Below are 18,166 nucleotides of genomic sequence, written 5' to 3'. Positions count from 1 at the left end.
TTTCTGGAATAGGGATGGCCGCGGTGGATGAATTGGCAGGGCCCGTTGGCGCTGGAAAGGTGCAAGTGCATATTTGCTGACTCGATGTTTGTGGCCAGTGGCGTGGTCCACCCGTATAGGGTGGAAGAGCCCTTGGAACAGTGGGGGACTTCTTGGTGGACCGACTCTGTTATTAAAGTATCAGACACCCCACTCGGTTGTGACGCGGCCGCTAAGCCGTGCGAGGAGTTGAGTAGTTCGGAATTCACAGTTGAAGAATTTTGGGGTAACTGGTGTGGAGACAGCGTTCAATTGCCAGCCTTTAATTACTCAACCTCGCTTATGACGGTGGATAAGAATGCGGGGAAGCGAGGACAGCGAGTCAATTATGGGCGAACAGCAGCAAACTGATTGAACTAATTCGGAAGATGCTTGTGCTCCTATAGTTAGGGTATTTAGTTTATCCAATTTATTATCGATCTCAGCTGTAAATACTGCTAAGGTATTCAGCAGGTCAACCTGCATGTCTAATTTGTCTGAGTGATAATTTAGAGCGGTAACTGTTAATTGAAAGGTATGCAGTAATTGGGGCCAAATGCTCGCATTTGTTAGGTTATGTTATGTTAACTGGTGTTTTGTTGAGCGCTCAGCTACTCAAGCAGAGTGTCCCGGCACTATCAGACCCAGCACAGCATAACCCTGGCGGAGAGGGGAGATTATTGGCGGAACAGCCACGTTTTGAGCTCTTTTCTAAAGGACAGTAAGTTCTCACTCTTTCTTAATGACAGTGGAAGGGCATTCCAGGCCCGGGGCACCAGATATTTAAAAGATCGACCTCCGGTCCGAGCACGCCTAATTGCCGGGACCGTGGTCAGTGACCATGACGCCGAGCATAAGGCTCTAGACGGATGGTGAAAACCAATTCTCTTCCTTGGGTAATATGTACCGGTGCCGTGAAGTGCCTTAAACGCGGTGGTAAGAGCCTTAAACTCAATGCGTTTCCGAATTGGCAACCAGTGGAGAGCCTTCAGCAAACCTGCAGCATGGGAACTACGGCTGAGGCCAAAAATTGCCCGTGCCGCCGAGTTCTGCACTACCTGTAAACGCGATAGAAGATACTCAGGAAGACCAAGGTAGAGCACGTTAGCATAGTCGAGCCTTGATCCCACCAAGGCTTGTACCGTGGTTTTCCTGTGGGCAATGGAAAGAAAAGGGATGAATTTCCTTAGCGTTTTTAGTATCCCAAAGCACTATCCAACTAGGCCCAGAATCTGTGGTTTAAGAGTAAGACAGTTGTCCATCTTAACCCCAAGATTCTTAGCCGCCAAGGTGTCGGCGGAAGGTGGAAACATACCCGCTGGACACCAAGACTTCCAACCGATGTCCGGAGGACAACCAAAGAAAAGAACCTCGGATTTGTCTGAGTTACATTTTAGCTGGTTAAGTTGAAACCAGGCAAAAACCGCGCCCAGACAGCTCTTAATGCGATCCCCATCAAAGTCCATATTCTTTCCGCAGGTGAAGAGAAGCTGGGTGTCATCAGCGTACGAGACAATCTGGGCGCCAAATGACTCGACCAGTGTCGCCAAAGGGGACATATAAATGTTGATAAGAGTGGGGCTTAAAATCGACCCTTGGGGAACTCCCACCTCCAGAGGCGGCACTGCGGCCGAGTACGGAGGGGCCCAGACTGTCTGTTGTCGGTTGGAAAGAAAAGACTCAAACCATCTGAACACCGTTCCCCAGACACCAAGTTCCAAGAGTCTTGCCAGGAGTCTGTCATGCGGAACGGTGTCAAACGCCGCCGAAAGATCTAGTAACACCAGCAGTGCTTTCTCTCCAATGTCCAGGATCTCCTTGATAGCCTCCGACACCTCCAGCAGTGCCGATTCAGTACTCATATTCGCCCGGAAGCCGGACTGAGTATGATGCAGGACACCATGTGACTCTACAAAGTCAGAGAGAACGGCCTGCACATGCTTTTCCGCAACCTTAGCCAGGACCGGGAGCAGAGAGATAGGCCGATAATTGGCGTGGATGCTAGGGTCCAGAGACTGCTTTTTTAAGAGAGGGAGAACCAACGCCTGTTTCCATACTGTGGCAACGTCTTGCTGTGATTCATTTTTTGGTGTTAAGTTAGGCAAATTCTGGGAATTTTTTAAGAAGAGGGACAGATTCTCTAACATTTGGTCATTAGGGTCAATTTTTTGAAACAATCTTGGGGAGGTTACTATTGCCGTAGATGATGCGCATGATTGTTGTTGGGAATTTATAAAATGTGAGTTGCCTTCTGAGGGGCTTAGAGCTTGAAAAGTGGGGGAACTAAGTATGTCAAAATTAGATACAGAAGCCTTTTGTGCATGTATTTGCGGAAAGATTAAGTGAGAGTGTGGTGCAAGGGGGACCTCCCTTGGCGCATCGCGAATATGGGGAGAAGAAACTGGAGATATCTCTGGCTGCTGGGATTGCCGTGATTGAGAACTTTGATTGAGACTTTGATTGGGACTTGGAGTTGGGGAGGGTAATTGGCTAGGGCAAGCCTCTTGCAAGTGGGTGACGTGGTTAGGCGAACACTGACTTAGGAGAGGATGATGACTTGATGATGTGTTTTGAGAGACTTTCCCCGGGGCCTCTGAGACCATGTTCTGGTCAACAAATGCAGAGCCAAAAATATACACGTCGATGACAGGAGCAGGCTTGTTGATTAATGTTGATTGTAATTGGAGTGAGTGCATATTTGGGTCAGCTGTTCGCTCAGAGTCACGAGGCTTTTTTACCTCTGATGGTTGAGGGGGAGAAGACAACTTCGCCCCACCTGGAGCTTTTCTGAAGTAATCCAGAAGGGTGAGGGATTTTCAGCCGTTAGAGGATTGAGCACATAAAGAAACCGTGCCCGTGTTGTTGAAATATTGCCATCCTTTTTGTGGAGATTTGGAAGCCTTCAGTGCGACGTTGGTGTTGACTGCCGAAGAACTCGTGTGGTCGACGGGAGGGAGCTCCATGGCGATTTCCGAATATTTAAGTTTCTTCTGTTTAGTTATAAAGGGGGTTTTCTTATTTTCCCTGATCTCATCTTCTTATTGTTGGACGAACTGTTCAAGGGGCTATTTGAAGCCAGTAGGGATACAGACTTGAGAGGAAGAAGTCTTGTTCAAGAGACACTCTTTATTGCCGACAATGTTCAGGTTTATTTACTCAGTCGAAAAGACCTGTATATTCGTAAGGGGACAAATGGCTCCAAGTAGGGCTGCTGAGCTTGTCTTGTCTTGGCGTTATGTTATTGTAAACATGGACGTTACCAACCAAGGTGCGTGGCCAGAATTGAGCAAGGGCACCCCCCGCACACTTAGTCCCTTCCCAACCAACCCCTGCCTGCGAGCACCTATCCGCCGGTCCCTGTTGCTCCCTCGCCTGTGGGCCGCGCTGAGTGCCCCCCCCCCCCCATGCAGCCCCACTGCCAGTAGGGTCACACAATGGGGGAGAAGGTCCCTCGCCGCCCAGTTACATCCGGGGCTGTGGGGGCCAACAGTGGTGGAAGCAGGCTAGGGATGTTGGGGGGGGGGGGGGAGCAGGGCCCAAACTGCTAAGGACTGTTACCAGCGGAGGCCCCAGACAACTAGACCACAGGGGGAGGAGGACAGCAGGAGGGGGGGGGGGAGCAAAAACCAGAGCAAAGCAGAAACAGGGAACAGGGAGCAAGGGCGCTGGGCAGCCTAGGCTCAGGTCCCGGACCGGGCGCAGTTACTGAACGGTATGTTGCAGGGAACCCAACTGGTTCTGGGCCGGCTGGGCGGTTTTTACAGCGGCGTGCAAGAACGTCCTGAGGGAGAAGAGCTTGCCCCGGGGCTTGCTTAAATCAGAGCGCACCCTTCGAAGATGCGCACAGACCAGCAGACGCCACCTCCACTCTCCCCTCAGTTAAAGGACTTGCTAGCCCTGTCCTTACCGTGCACGCCGTGAATCGCGCCTCCACACCGTCCTGCTTCCTCCGCGGTCAGCAGCTTGCGGCAGACCACAGCGACCAGGGCTGCCACGGCTCTCTGCTCTCCCGCGCCTCGGTCCCGACCTACCCCTTGCGAGACTCACAAGACTCACGCAGCCTGAGCTTACCGCCCTACACCAGCACGGTCACTCCGACACTCGGGCACTCCGATGCCTCGGAAGCCTCCGATGCCTCCGTGCCGCTCATCACCTGCAGCTTGCTCTGAGTGCTCGACTCCTCCCCTCCGCCGTTAACTCGCCTACCTGTGTCTCGTTCCCTCGCTCCGATAGAACTCCCGTCACAGTCAATGCCCGCGGCCGGCTACAGGACTACATGATTTTCTTTGTTTAGCTGGAGTACTGACATCAATGTATGTCATATGCAGAGTAAAATACATGGCCAGGCTGTGCTGCAGTAGTATATAAAGTTTAATGTACATCATCTGCCTTATGTGCACTGCATTGTGAGAACCGCATGGTGCACACAGTGTTTCCTCTGTGCAGAATATGCAAGATTGTGAATGGCGTTTCGGCAGCTTGATGTAGGGTGTGTCTTCCATCTCCCACTATTAAGATCACAGGCTCTCCTTATGCTGCGGACGAGTGTGCACTGTTCAAACATAAACTAAACATTTTTTACATTAAATATCTTTATAACAAGGTCGTTCAAATATACATAATCTCACCTTAATTATAGACAAGGTCACAAAAATGCTTATAACAGTTTTTTTATTATTACTTTGCAACATGCTGCACACAAGCCCCGCTGCTCTACAACATAGCTTAAAACACATTAAAAAAGCCAATAGCTATGGCTATACGCTTATAAGGTCCCAAAGGCTGGCCCTTTTGGCTTTGCCAATGCTTGTTTTATGTGCGACAGAGGCAAATCAGTTAGATGCTACCAATCCGCCTGCGGACCCAGAACATTTTTTGTTATCCTCCAGGAAATTCGGACAAATCTCTATCTGTTAAGTAGGAAAGTGGATGATTATGTGGTCTGGTTGTGAGACCTCACCATCTGATAATGTCACAATCTTGCCCAGGCCCAGGCCGAGTTAGGTTTCTTAATAAAAACCATAGCTCGGTCCTGGGTAGGTCTAGGAGTGAGCAGTCAGGCTTACTCAAAGCAACACATGTAAAACATTTAGAACTATCAATAAGTAGGAAACCTACCACAATAAAAAATCTGACTCTCAATATATAAAAATAGGTTGTGTGTATGAATGTTCAAAGGTAAGTCACTGTAGTTCTTTATAAGAGATGCAATACATCTTAAGCAGGTTGGCAGTTAGCTATCTGGCTAAAACAGCTACTTTTCTTTACTTGGTCAGACAAGAACATATTGGGGGCCTGTCACTGGTACCTCTTAGATCCAGGTTGACAGTTGGGTCCAGCAGTCTTAGAGATCTCAGTGCATTTTTTTCCGTAACTGCAGTCCAGCCAAGAAGTGGTCCTGATGCTAAAGAGATGCAATGAGTTTTTGAGGGCCCCCCTGGTATTCACGAATGTCCTAGGTGGCCTCTGTGATGTTGCAGCAGTGGAGTCCAGTGAAGGTCCAGTCACCATTGATCTCCTGGTTTCAGCAGTCTCAGCGGCTCCTTGCAAGTAAATCATTTTCTTCATGGGAATCTGTAGGACAGTTTGTTTCTGTTGCAGTAACTCCCCACTTATTGCCAGATTTCTGATGCACTTTCACTGATTGTGCTCTGGGCCTGTGCCAATCTGGTTCCCAGGGCCTGTGTTCTGTCCCTAAACTGTACCATTGTTCCCACAATGGGCACACCTCTGGCCCACATGCAAGTCCCTAGTAAAAGGTAACTGTGATACCAAGGGCCTTGTGACCAGAGAAGGGTCCCTTAGGGCTGCAGCTTGTATTATGCCACACTAACAGACCCCACACCAGACACATGCACACTGCCATTGCAGGCTATGTGTTTTGGAGTAGCTAAATTCAAAAATGTTATGGCACATCTTCTTGGGTGCCATGCCTATACAACACTGCCTGTGGCATAGGCAAGTCACCCCACTAGCAGAACTCTCAGCCCTAAGGAGGGTGCTTTGTACCACAGGTGAGGGCACAGCTGCACGGGTAATATGCCCTTACAGTGTCTGTGCCTTTCACAGACATTGTAAGTGCAGTGAAGCCATATCGAGTACATGGGCTGGGAGTTTGCCATTACGAACTCCACAGCGCCATTGACTTTTCTGGAGACTGAGAAGTTTGTTATCAAAAGTCTCAGAATGATAAACTAACACTGATGCCAGTGTTTGATTTATTATTAAATGGACGCAGAGGGCATCTTAGAGATGGACCTTGAAACACGACCATTTTCTAGTGTATTGGCTGATTGGTCCCTGCCAGCCAGCCACCACCAGACAGATTTTTGACCTCAGAGGGTGAGAGCCTTTGTGCTCTTGGAGGTCAGAAACAGCCTGTTCTGGGCAAGGTGCTTCATATCTCCCCCTTGCAGGAACAGCAAAGGCTCTCACCTTGAGTTATGCTGATTTGGGCAGCTCCAACTAGTGTAGATGCCCGCCCCCCTGTCCCAGCCCCACTTTTGGTGATAGGACAGGTGGTAAAATTATGCAAAGTAGGAGTGTCCACCTTAGCTTGGCACACTCCTAGGGTGGTTATGAGCAGAGGTGAACCCCTCTCCTGAAAATTCTACATCTTCAATTGGAGAATTGGGCCCAATAGTGATACAGCTTTGACCCTCTTCCCTAAGGGAAGGGGGCACATGAAGGATGTAGTCCACCTAAGGGACTGTAGCCATTGGCTACTGCCCTCTAACCCCAGTAACCCCTTAAATTTAGTATTGAAGGGCTTCCATGAACCCTGTTCCTCAGATTCAATGGCCTAAGAAGGACCAAAGAGCCGTGCAGCACTGGAGAAGAAGACAACTGACTTGGCTCCAGTCCTGTCTCCTCCTCCTCCTCCTCCAGTGACCCTGTTTCAAGAAACCGGCATGGCCTGCAGCCAGATACCTCAAGAACCTCCGAGGACCTATGCTGTCTTCAACAAGGACTTCCGTCTCCCATGGACACCGGAGTTGTCCGGCAAAGAAATCAACTCCAGTCTTCGGATCCGGGCAGAGCCATGACACTGCACCACTCTGCACCCAAAGCAGAGTCAGAGTGAACCCCTTACCCTGAGAGGTCTCTCCTGCAAGACTCCTCCTTGACACCTGCACCCTCTGTTCGAAGAGTCCCCTCCTGGCCCCGATTCGACCCAGTTGAGAAATCCAGACACCAAAAGGCACCCCTGCATCCTCTGTACTCTACTTTTGGGGAGCCCAGTTGTCCCCCCAGCTATTTAACTTACATGCCCAGCTGGTGGTCTCTTTCCTTCAGCCTCCTAGTTCAAGCCTGCAGCATCTTTCCAATACAGACAACGTCCTTTGAAGAGTATTGGGTGCCTGACGCTGATTAGCCCCCCACTGCCCCTGTGCTGGTGGTGGTGGTGGTGGTGCTGCTTTGCGGCCCCGTGCTCAACTTCACCCCCAGGGCAATTGCCCTAAGACCGCAGGTACCCACCTGTAACCTGTGCCACTTCGAGGTATCCCTCGGCCCCATTGGATAACATTGGGCTCAGTGACCTCTGCACCCAGCCGCCACAGTGCCACTGGTACAGCAGAACCTACCTGATTTTGAACCTTGCGCCTGAAGCCTGGGAAAGTTAGTCTTGTACTTTACCTGCAACTGCATAACTTTGTTTTCGAGGCATGCGAGCGGTAACTCGCATTCTTTGCATAGCCTGCCATCTAATTTTGGGTCCGGATGTTTGCACTTTGTTTTTGTTCGAAGAAGTTTATTCCAGTCACGAGGTAGTTGACTCCTCCTTTCGGTGATAGTGGGCATCGGCTCCATTGTTAGATTGTTTTTTCCGCCATCGGTTTCGGATGGTAATTGCTGTGCTCCAGTTCGGTACCGTTTCTCGGGTTCCCTTCGACGAGCAATCCACTACCCGGTATTGTTTCTCGATCGCGTTGCCCGTTCTCCGCGTATCTTTACGACTTAAAGATCTTTGATCGGAAAACTTGTGGAGGGACGTTGGGCCGACCTGCCCCGGGCTCGCTAGTAGTCGATGGAACAGACTCCATTCAAGCTCTTCCCGGGTGTCACGCTAAGTTTTCGTGCACCGACCTGCACGAAGTGTGCAAGCTCTGTTTGTCCCTGATCACATCGAAAAAGACTTCGAAGCATGCTGATCATTTTGATAAAAGAAGACGCTTCGTGACCGTCTGGCTCGACGTCACAAGATGCAACACCAAGGCGGCTCCGTACTGGACATATTCGGCGAAGATTCCGACCAAGAAGAAACACAAGCTCAAGGAGCCGGGGTAGAAGAACACATCTCCGTGTCCGAGGCCGACTCCGACATGGAAAAAGAGCAAGTTACACCGGGTCAGTGTACCGTGAGTACAGAAACCCCCTTGCCCTAAGAAAAGAAAAGAAAACAAAAAAGGCTCTGGTCCTTCCCCTGCCTGCAGGCCAAGGTCTGCACAGAGAAAAAGTTTTGAGCACCCCGCATACGGGCCCGGCGCCAAAACACAAAGAGAAACCTTCCAGCTCGGGACCGAGTCCTCCCCATGCTGGCGCCGAACTGAAATCCGCGGCGCCAAAATCCTAGCATGTACAGGTCCACGTTCCATCTTTGTCGACACCGAAAACGACAAGTAAAGATAAAAAGACAACACCAAAAGCACCTTGGTCCGATGTTCCACCTTCGTATCCGAAACAGAAAGAACTGGTTATTAACCCAGATTCTGGACATATTCATGCCAAACTTCCTGAAAAAAGGAAACTGAGCCTACAGGATGAGCTCCAAATGCCCCTGAAGAAAAGGAATGTGGGTACTAACCTTTCACCACCTTATGTTTCACCTCCTTCACCTACTTATCACACCCACTAATTCACCACCACTATCACCTAACCCAAAAGGGATGGGGATGGGGATGAGGATAGGCCACAAAATGTTGACCCATGGGAGGATTATAACACTGACCCACACACAGATACTGACCCTGACTTATACCTGTGCAGGCCATCACCACCTGATGACAATATAGGCTACATTGAGCTTCTTAACAGGGCTGCTCATTACCATGAGGTGAAACTACATAAGGTGGCTTTAGAGGAAGACTTCTTGTTTGAGACCATAAGTTCTTCTAAAAAAAAACTACACATATACTGCCAATGTTTAAGGAAATGCTTAAACATGCAGATGAGGTTTTCAAAGATCCTGTAAGGGCAAGAATCATCATGTTCAGGGTTGAAAAGAAATATAAACCAGCACCTAATGACCCTGCCTACATCAAGGGTCAGCTGCCCTTAGACTCTCTTGTGGTTTCTAATGCTCGCAAGAGAGCTAACTCAGACTACAGGTGAGACCCCTCCTCCTGATAAGGAGTCCACGTTAATTGATGCCTCTGGCAAAAGGGTAGCCTCACAAGCAGCTAATCACTGGTGCGTTGCCAATGCTCAGGTTTTGTTAGCCAGATATGATAGGGCTCATTACGATGAGTTAGAAAAACTTATGCAATTTCTATCCGATGAGCATAAATCGTAATGCCAAAGGAGGGCAAACTTATCACAATACCTCCATCAAATGCGCCCTAGATCCAGCAGACACAGCAGCTCGTGCAGTAAACACTAGCGTACTGCTACGCAGATATGCATGGTTGAGAGTTTCAGGGTTCTAACCTGAGGTACAGGCCTCCACTCTCAACCAGCCATTTGACAAGGAACACCTCTTTGGTCCAGCAGTTGACATATCACTGGAAAAGATGAAGAAAGACGCTGAGGTCGCAAAGTCCATGGGGGCTTTGCAGTTACCTGCGAATAGGGTTCCTTTTCGCGCTCCTTTTACATGGGTGGGTCCAAAAATATTTCCACAGAAAATCTCTCCTCTTTCAAGGGCAACAACCAATCGACCTCATCAAGACGCTATTTCAGAGGAGGTTTTAGAGGAAACAATGGTAAGGGAAGAGGCATAGGTAACTCCACACTCCCTTCTCCCGCAAACAACAAGCAGTGACTTCCTTCCGCTACCCCGATCATTCCACTTCTGTCGGGGTACTTCTCTTCCAATTTCTCCCTGTCTGGAACACAATCACCTCAGACAAATGGGTTTTACAAATGATCCAAGATGGTTACTGCCTGGAACTTACAGACACTCCCCCAAACATTCCTCAAAGATCACGCGCAATGTCGCAGGAACATCTTACTCTTCTAAAGCAAAAAGTTCTCTCTCTGTTAGAGAAAGGAGCTATAGAACTACACCCACACCCTTTCAGGCATAGTGACAAATGAGCACACTCAACACCAGTGATACTCATTTCAGGTTGGCTTGGTTGGTATTTTACCAATTCAAAGCTGTAATACTGTGCCTGGAGTGGTAAATGGCTTTTGTCATTTTACAGCTCAGTAAGAACAGCACTGTGCTAGTCCTATGCTTAAAGACTTTGCTGTAGAAGTGGCAAAAGACTTTGTCCTTTTCTATCTCAGCGTGGATGGCACTGTGCTAATCCATTGCTTTAAGACTTTGATAGAAAGCAGACATTTGAGGTGAGCAGATCTAGAGTGTCGCTGGTGTTGTGAGTGCTCTATACAGGAGGAGCTTTCCACCAAAACTTGAGAACTACCCAGAGTCCCATTTTTTCCCTCTGTCTAAAGAAAATCCTCACTTGAATCTTTGTACAAAAAACTGAAACGAGTTACGGCTGTAGACACAGCCTTTATCAACCATAACATGCACATATTTTTATTATTTTTAAACTCTCTCAACAGGTGCAGCCAATTAATTACATGTCTCATGTAGTCTTTTTCTGTCGTGTTTGTAGTTCACAATACTTTTATCTTGGCAATCACTTGTACAAAAGTAAAGTTAAAAACAAATTTAGTTTTTGCATGTTTCTAGCAATGTACGACTTTTAATAACATGAAGCGCATTCAGATCAGCTCTTATTTAGCGTCGTGTACTCTTTAATAACTTCCTGGTATCTTTGAAAGTATCACTGTTCTCATTTCATTTGTCTATTTCCGAGTGCTGGCAGCTTCCTTCACAATGCCTTTTTAAAGTATGCCGGCGAGTATGGACATCTCAGTTCTTAACAGACTGCTGCCAGCCACACTTTAAATTTAAATGACACGTAGCAGACAGACATTCTTGGTTTCACTGTACCGACTGCTAGAACTTATTCAATTACCAGCGCTATATATTGATATCTTAGATGTACTTGTATCATTTCTAGTTCTCTTTCCTATAGAAAGACTGCTTCTATGCATGTAGTTGCTATTGTTGTCTTCGACTTATTTTTATGATAACATTCGTTATGTTTTCTCCACAGGAGATGGATTTTTCTCTGTGTAATTAGCATGGCAATCCTGGATAGGACAAGGCTTTATATGACATAAAGGTATTGCTCAGTGGCATGGCCAGCTTCTCTGTGTGCCACAGGTTCGAACATGCGGTTCAGGCCTTGATATAGGTCCAAATGGGTTTATTTTCATAGGGTCATTTGGCGACGTTGTCTTATTGTCAGGAGTAATGTTATCCGATGCTTTTAGTGTTTTTATGACTTTTATTACTTTGGTTCTGTCTAGTTATTGAAAGGTGAGAGATTCTGACAGTTTTTTCATGCTAATATGGGTATTTTATTACCATGGTTAAAATCTTTTGCGACTTTTTACTTACCTGTGGTTCTCTCCTCTGGGCTTTATCTGGTACTGTTCACCTAAATTATTATAAATATCTGGTCTTTTTCTCTTGTTCTGATTGGTTTTGTTATTAGAGACTTTTCATAGTCTCAGTTCATAGACCCTCAGCTCAATTTCTATGAATATCCGGTCTCGTTCTATTGTTCTAGACTAGTTTTGTTTTGGTAAAAGATTATTTAATGGTCTCAGTTCTCCGGGGATGGTATGGCTTTGGCATTCGATTCTAAAGTAAGGAATCTAGGGCTAGATGTCTCTATCAGACGAACAAGTTACTTACCTTTGGTAACTCATTATCTGATATCTAGACGCAGATTCCTCAACGACTGTCCCATCCTCCCTGCACTGCGAACTGAGGTTTCTTTTGTCTCAAACATCTCATTATGGCCATTTCCTCTCCTCCCCCCACCCCCCCCCAAAAATTTAAAATCTGTGTTTATTTGAAAACAGTGTATCTTTAATTTTAGCACACTGTTTCAATAAACAGTTTCTATATGTGGCTCCACCTTTTGAGCGTGGAAAATAGTCATGGAAGAAACAGACGTCTGCGAGGGAGTTATATGGACCCCGTCGACGTTGCATCTGGTGGACGACGTTGATACGGAGTCACATTACACCCTCAATTCATGCGCGGACATGCTATGGAGGATAACGTTTCTGGATCCAGGCTTGCGTCTGGGTAGGACTCTAAAGTAAGACATCTGCAGCTAGATCCTCTCTCTACCATATCATGTGTTACCGAAGGTAAGTAACTTGTTCGTCAATGATATGACCTTTCAGGGAATTTAGACAACCTTTCAACAGACCTTCCCCCATCAATTATATGGAATTACTGGCAATCCAATTGGCTCAAGGTTTTCTTCTGCCATGTACATCACAAAACAGGCATGGTCAAAACAGACCACTGCAATGTATTCCCTTCTTAAACAAGGGTTCACGCATTCTCCCCAGTGTTAACGCGGAACATTTGGCATTGGGCAATCCACCAAGAGTACATCTACTAGTGGTGTACCTTCTGGTAGTGCTCAGCAGGATGTAGCAACAAGGGTGGTGCTCAGTTATCTGGTCTAGCCCAGGGCATTCAGTGCAGTGGTGGGCGATCCATCACAGCATTCATCTATTGAGAGAGTACATACCAGGAGTAGACAAAAAATGTGCAGACCTGAGCAGGATGCAGCAAGTCCACGAGTGGGAACTCCACCCCCAAGTCTTACTCCTATACTTCTACTGTAGAAGGTTTCCCCACATAAACCTCTTTGCCACTGCTAAAAACTCAAAATGCCCAAGCTATGTCTCCCAGGTTTCCACAATCCAATCAGCAATGCACTATGGATGAACTGGTCTGGCATAGTTTTCGGCTCTCCCACTTCTTGCATACATGGTCCAGAAGCTATGGCAGACGTCCCTCACCCTCATCCTGGTGGCTCCAACAGGGGACAGACAACCCTGATTCACAACCCTTCTAGAGTTGTCTGTAGTCCCTCACGAGAAACTTCACAGCTAGCCAGATCTTCTTACTCAACACTAGGACACAGTCATCCTAAGTAGCTCAACCTAGTGATTTGTCTCCTAAGCTCTTAGTTTGGCTGCCTCAGTCGCCCCGCTAAGAATGTCCATCCTCAGAGTCTTGCCATCCCACTGCTAGAGCTTGCTATGCGGCAAAATCGAAGAGGTTCGTCCACTATTCCCTCCCCAAATGCATCGATCAACTCAAGGCAACAGTGCAAGACATCTTGTAGTGCTCAGGCCTGGCTTAAACTTCCATTCTTTTGCATTTATCTGCAGTGGCAACATACCTACAGAACAGGAAACACTTTGTTATACAGAGTCTCTATAATTAAGGCTTTTATGGAGGGACTGAAGAGGGCTATTGCCCACTATCCCCATCCTGGAAAGTCCGCATAGTCCTCAGTAGGCTTATGGAACCTCCCTTTGAACCCCTTCAAATGTTCCCTCTCCAGTTTGTCATGGCATCGCGCTCGAAGAGCTTAGTCTTACGGTTCATGCTGAAAAAGCAGTACTTGGAACCAACCCAAAGTTTCTGCCTGAGTTTGGTATCCCCTTTCCCCTTCATACAATTGAGCTCCCAGTATTCTTCCCGCACCCAGACTCAGTAGGCTACCTGTATTTATTCATTAATGTTCGAATAATTAAAACCATTGCATGACTTAAGAACTGTACAATACATTTCCTCTTGGAATAAGATAATGCCTTTTACCACCAAGATGAAGTTTTGAGAATTTAAAAGCAATATTGACTAGATGATGTCATTAAAGAAAAGCGTTAAAACCAACCCTACAAGATAAACAGTGTCCAAGATTTTACAAATAAAGAGGTAAAGTTCAGTCTGCCGTAGGCATGCTAATAGGAGCTCCCAGTGGTAGGGCTGGGGTTACTGAGGTCTCAATACGCCAGAGTATTTGTATGCACCAGATAATCATATTTTCTTGGTTAACAATCCCCATATACCAGGACCACCTGACCATGGAGGAGGATGCACGTGTCCCTTGAGTTTGTTCGTTCCCATTGGTGGCTCTCATTAGAGCTAGTTACTGGATGCAGTTCTGGGTTCTATGGCCATTGGCTTTTGACTTGCTTCAATAAGTGAAAGGCGAATAGAACTCCTAAATGTCCCCAGTCTCACTAAGGTGCTTGGTATATTTTCAGTAAAGCAAATATCCAACGCCTCCTTACAGCACTTAACCTCTTTTGAGCGACATAGAGGAAGGAGCAGGCGTGTTGTTTCTCGGACAGTTTAGGACAGCAACACAACGGATGAAGCCAGGATTCTTGTTGATACTTACATAACCTACACAAGGTTACCTCATCCTGTCAAACCCAACCAGGATTGAAGCCTGGAATTGGCAGTGCAGTTTGCCTCATAAAAAGAGTTTTTGTACGGACCTGGGTTGAGAGTGCTAGTTTAAAATATGACTGTGCCTTCCCAGAGGTATAGGATGCATTGAGCACCTCGGTCAGGGTACTAGGTCGGAGACTTCCAATGTCCCATTCAAAGGACGTTAATTGCACCTGCCTGTTCAAGCAGAGTAAGAGATTTCTTGGAGATGCATGGTATATGACCTAATTTTCAGAGTGCTGGTTGCTGTTGCTAGCTGTAGCTGACAGGGAGGTCCTGCTGCATTAAAGATGGTTTTCAAACGATATTTGAGCGAGGACTCTGGTTCTACAAGACCCTGAGGTAGAACTTTATTCGACCCCCCCCCCCCCCTCCCAGCCCACGAGGTCAGGGCACCCGAACCTTGTTCTTCTTGCTTGTCGAGGGGCGATTAGAGTTCTCTTCTATGCCTTAATCTGGAAATTTATTAGAAATGTGTTCAAGGCGCTGGGGAACACCAAATGTCTGTAGTTGAGGGCCGGGTTAAGTTTTGCTCTTAAAACAGTCAACATAGGCTCTGCAGTTAGGCTTTGTAATCGGTTACTCAAGTGCTTCAGTAAGAGGATAACAGCGGTGGCCTTTGTTCCAATGTGCTTTAACTGGAGGGCTGGTTTGGCGCTTTCAGAAACCCATACTCCAATGTAGTTGTAGGCTGAAGTTGTCGTAACTTGGAGGTCTCCTATCTGCCATTGAAGTTGTTTTTTGTGCGGGAATTTCCCAAATATCATATGACAACCTTAGTTTTCGAGAAAACGAAGCAGACTCCGTGTTTGACTTGTATGGTTATCACGCCACGAGAAAAATAATTGCACAGTATACAAAATGTGCGTTTCAAGACACAACTAAAGACGGTGAATGTCGAAAGTGGACATACACTTGGAAACTAGTATTGAGCCTTGAAGAAGTCCCGAATGGGATGAAACGCGTCTGCTATTGGACTCTAGCTATTAGATTTTATCAACTTGGTGTATCATCTTTTGTCAATAAAGGACAATGTGTGAAAGAAAACCGAAATACTACATTTGAGAATTTCTTCTCATCAATTATGACTGTTGCCTAACTGACTTGGAATGAATATTCCAAGTCGCCCACATCCTCTCCCCAACTTGGTTGTAATAATGAAGTGCTTTGAGGGCTCTCTGGTATGAGCCATGATGACAGTATCCTCAGCGTACTGGAGGATGGGAAGGTGCCTTCCCAGCCTTTGTGTTAATAGTCCGGATCCTTCCAGAGCTCCTCCCATATCTGTGGTATAAATGTTGAAAAGGAGGGGGATCCAGCACGCAGCCCTGTTTAAGCCCATTATTGTTAGGGACACGGGTGGTGACAGTGGTTGAGCCTGTTTTGAACCGAACCCATGTTCCCTGATACTGTGATGTAATTGACCTGAGAAGCAGAAGCCAGATCCCACAGGCAGCTAGCTTTCTCCATATCTTGGCCTGGTCCACTGTGTCAAAGGCAGTGCTGTAGCCAATGAAGCCGTAGAACAAGGGTGGGTTCTTTCCCCTTGCCTCTTTTGTTGATAGGTGAGCCAGAGCTAAGATGTTGTCCATTGTTGAGCTCTTGGCCCTGAACCCGGATTGATAAAGCAGTAAAATACCCTTTTCATCTGCCCATGTTTCCAGTTCTTTGAGAAGAATACGAGCATACGTCTTTGCTTCCAAGTCAAGTAGAGCTATAAGCCTGTAATTGGCTGTGTTAAAGCAAATTCCCTTTTTTGGATCGGGAAACAGGATGTAACCCCTCCAGGAATTAGGGATTAATGCAGTAGCAAAAGCGTGATTGAAAAGTGACGTTAGTATGGGCTGCCAAAAATCTTGCACGGTTTTATACACGGAGGCTGGAATCCCATTTGGCCCTGGGGCCCCATCTTTCCACATTTTCTAGATTGTGGCAGTTACTTTGTCTGCTGAGAATACCGTCCTGTGTTGCATCCCAAGATCTAAAGTTGTAACTGATAGAGCAGAAACTGCTGCTATTGCTCAGCCGGATGAATATAACTGTACCATGTGGCTAATCTAATCCAATCCTTTTCCGCTACTCCATTTGCCTTGTGGGCCCTGGCTTCCCCAGCCAGTTTATGAGCCTCCAGTAGCAGGTATAAGCTGCCTCGGTGCAGACAGTGCAGTGTTTACTAAGAAGCACAAACTTCTCCTCCCAGTCCATACTCCGTCAACACAGCTCTTAGCTGTACTCAGACCTCTGCCAAGAATTAATCTTTAAAATGCCAGTTAGTCACATTCTCTTCCTTGAGCTAGAGCTTGTTTGGCTCCTGACCTGCTTTCTGCCGTGCTCTGCTCTCTGCGCTGCTTCCTCTTTTCTATTTGTCAACAAACAGTAGGAGTCAGTAGGTTCATAGTGTTGCAGTCTTGTTTCGGTTTGTGGGGCGTTTGCATACACGCCAGAATTGTACAGCTGGCAAGTGGAAGTTTTTTTTTTAAAAACAAGCATTTGCAATGCAATAACTCTCGCATTATTAAAGTTTGAGCTATTGGTGTTGCATTATTTATTAGTGCCAATAGCTCAATCTTTAATAATGCGAGACCTATTACATTGCAAATGCTTGTTTTTTTATGTGTGTGTCATTTACAGTTTGTTTTAGAGTTGCGTGGAAAGCAGCTGAACTTTGTGAACATTGCTTAAATATCTGCTGCAGTTAAAATTCTACTGGTTTACCATTAAGTATATAGTAAATGAAGTGTTCCAGGATCACAGGCACGACAGTTCCAGTGTTTGATTTAAAAAATAAATAAATGTGTGAATCTGTGTATTGTTTTTTCAAGTTGAGAACAATTTGTTCAAACAGAATATGCTTCAGTGATGTAGACCGTGAGGCTCCCAGGAAGCTGTGTGCCTAGACTCTTTACAGGTGGCGCGGTACAAAGCAAGGCTGTACTGAGAATTTTAACCGTACATCAGCATGTAGGTGTCAGTCAGTGTGCACAACCACATGGGTAGAAAAATGCACTATGTACATGTTAGCCCATCCATGGGGCCTACAACGTGCATTGGCGAGGTGGGTAAACGGTTCCAGTTTTAGGTTATACAGCAATTAACAAAAAGAGGCCCCAACCCGCGCCCTGGAATGGTTAGTCAGGAGAGCACTTGATCATATTAGTTACCATGATTAGTTTGAATCCTGGAACAGTGTAAGAAGTGAAAGGCAAATGGCCCATTGTCGCTATTTGGGGAAGTAGAGTTCCGAGCTTCTGTGGCGGTCTGGAGGTCAGTAAGGATAGTTTCCCAATTGGTGGCAATGGGAAATTTGCACAGCACTGAGCGGTCTTCTCTATGTAGCACTACACTTTCCGCCTGGGCCCATATAATGAGGGATTTCATCCAGGCCGCAAGCTCTGAGTGATAAGGCCCTTTGCTGTCAGCAGTCCCATGTCGAGAAAACAGGAGGTGGCCCTCCGATTTTTTTCTTCTCTGCACAAGAGGCGTGAATGGCATGCTTTCCATGAGTGCAACGCAGACTAGTGTTCAAATTCCAACTGTACAGAAGTAGCTCACAAGCGACTTAACATTCCCCTCTCCAGGTTAAATTTTTACTTCATAAGCAACCCATCATCTGCCTCATTAACATTAGGT

At 46.7% G+C, this 18,166-nt stretch overlaps 1 protein-coding gene across 7 annotated transcripts in view; it reads left to right on the top strand.

The window, feature by feature from the left end:
* USP36 (ubiquitin specific peptidase 36) overlaps positions 1-18,166 on the top strand; it is a 755,622-nt gene that overhangs the window by 158,972 nt on the left and 578,484 nt on the right. The gene's annotated exons all lie outside the window — the stretch shown is intronic.

This window comes from Lissotriton helveticus, chromosome 7, assembly GCF_964261635.1.
Source record: "Lissotriton helveticus chromosome 7, aLisHel1.1, whole genome shotgun sequence".
Taxonomy (NCBI): Eukaryota; Metazoa; Chordata; class Amphibia; order Caudata; family Salamandridae; genus Lissotriton; species Lissotriton helveticus.
The sequence above is the reverse complement of the archived record's forward strand: the minus strand, read 5'-3'. Positions and strand labels throughout refer to the sequence as shown.